A 2,638-nucleotide genomic window follows, 5' to 3' on the forward strand; every position below is an offset into this window, starting at 1 on the left:
TAATGGCTGAAGCAATGATGGAAATGGTGGAGGAATCAGAGGTGCACATTCGTGTGCAACAACAACTGATCAATGTTTTCAGAGACAGTGTAGCAAAGCAACAAGAACTTGCCCACATGCTTACGACGTCATTCGTGCTGAGGTTGCAGATTGTGATGTTGTAGATCGTTAGGTTCTGTTCATTTATTTGCACTGGCATCAATCTTTGATTGCCCAGTGGATGTAATTTCCTATAATATATGCTGGATGTGCAACGTTTTTCCCTGTATGCCATACTTTGCTTAGCGCGCCACGCATTCTAGCTAAATGGTCACTAGGAAGCTAAAAAAAGGAGTGAAATTATTAGTTAGCAGGAATAGTCATGGGCCCTATATGAAGGAAGCAACCCACTGGCCTTAATGAGATTCCCTAATGGGCTCGCACGGGCCAAAATTCTCATAGGCCTTTGATTGATTGGTTTTGGTCCTGTGCATAATTGCTCGTCATAATGGGCTCAACTTAATTAATTGGGCCTATAGACATGTTCGAATTTTAGTGGGCCCATTAAGTTAATGGGCCATTACTAGGCCAAAAGTTAATGGTCGGCCCTGTTACCTCCCGGGTCGTTAACAGGCCGACATTGAAGCGGGCAACAGGTGGGCCCATTTGGTTTCACGGGCCGTTAACAGGCTGATACTAAGGTCGGGCTACATTTGGCCCAACTATACTATGGGCCTTTAGCAGGCCGAAAGACACATCGGGCTCGTACTGGACCATGAAGAGCATGGGCCGCTAAGAGGCCGAAATTCAGGTCATACTGTATATGGCCCAACTGTGTTGTGGGCCTTTAGCAGGCCGAAAGAGAAACCGGGTTGGCATTGGACCATGAAGAGCATGGGCCGTTAAGAAGCCAAAACTCAGGTCCGACTGCAAATGGCCTAACTCATTTATGGGCCGTCAACAGGTTGAAAGACACACCGGGCCAGAAATTGGCCCAACACTTAAATGGGTCGCTAAAAGGCTGAAAGAAGTACATCCTGAAAATTGGCCCATCCCTTGAATGGGCCGTTAACAGGCCGAAACCACATCGGGCCGATATTGAGCCCATATATATAGCGGGCTGTTAATGGGGCCGAACTAATGATGGGCTGCAATGGTGTCAAATCGTTAACGAGCCGTTGATGGGCCGAATTGGCATATCTCGTATGGGCCGTGGGCTTAAATGGACCTGACACAAGTAGGCCTTATATGGGCTGGCCTGCTAATTTTTACTGGGCCGGCCTTTTTCACTAGAATGGGCCACTGTTGGGCCATGACATGTGTCGACCTATCATAGGCGCATCCTGTCCAATGACTGGATAACATCTGTCCCAACGGTGAGCCAACACGTGTTTCCTCCGACCAATGAGAATTTTACATGTGGAAAATCCCCATTGGTCCGGGCTATTAACGGGTTATCGGATCCGAAACCGGACCCGAGAGCTTAACAGCGACCCGTTATGGTGGATGCTACGTGTCGGTTACCCTTGACGAAAGCACTTCCGTGACGCACCATTTATCGTCATGGAAGTGGACACTTCCATGATGATAATTTTGGTAATGTCATGGAACACTTCTACGACAGCACATGTATGACTATCTTGATTCTGTCATAAAATCATCATGGATGTACATGCATGACAGAAAATGGGACCTACTGTGACAAACACATCTCATCACGGAAGTGTATTTTTTTGTAGTGTTATTTGGAAAACTTGATTTCTTGAACTCCACATGCATATCTCTTGGTTGAGATAGAGGAGTTTCCTTTTCTTCTTCACTCGAGGATTCCATCCTTTTCAGACCGGCATCTTCTTCGTCATCCATAGTCCATCCATAAGGGTGAACCTCCCCAAAGATCCTATGGTCGACGGTGATGTGCGAAACGTAGCTCTCCCCGTTTGATTCTTGGGACATATTGATCTTGTTCTGCCAGAAAAACACCCAAAACAATAACAGAGGAGAAACTTGCGATATGGTGGTCAAAACATCCAGGAGTATATATAAAGATTTTTTATCTTGCAAATCAAGTATATGAGAAGAAAACGGAGTTGAGAAGGCACACGAGGGACCCACAAGGCAACCGACACACCCAGGGGTACGCGCCCTGTTGCCTTGTGACATCCTCGTGTGAACCCTCGGTTGTTTCTTATTTATGTATTTTTAAAATATTCCAAAACGGGCAGAAATATTTTTATGGATTTTTTGGAGTCGATTTACTTACTGTATCACATACCTACTCTTTTCAGGGTTCTGAGCGTTCCAGAAGGTCTCTCTTATGTGCTCCTCCGGTGTCATAGTTTGAATAATATTTGTTTCAACATTAATAGGTGTACCTGAGATATAATGCTTAATTCTTTGTCCATTAACCACTCTTGGATTAGTGCTCTTGGCATTATTGATCTTGATAGATCCGGAGCAATAAACTTCTTCGATGATATAGGGTCCTTACCATTTAGAGAGGAGTTTTCCTGTAAAAAATCTGAAATGAGAATTGTATAATAGAACATGCTATCCAACTTTGAATTCTTGTTTTTGATTCTTTTGTCATGCCATATCTTAATTTGTCTTTAAATAACTTAGAATTTTGATAAGCTTGTGTCCTCCATTCATCTAGGGA

The sequence above is a fragment of the Triticum urartu genome, chromosome 2 (assembly GCF_003073215.2).
Source record: "Triticum urartu cultivar G1812 chromosome 2, Tu2.1, whole genome shotgun sequence".
NCBI lineage: Eukaryota > Viridiplantae > Streptophyta > Magnoliopsida > Poales > Poaceae > Triticum > Triticum urartu.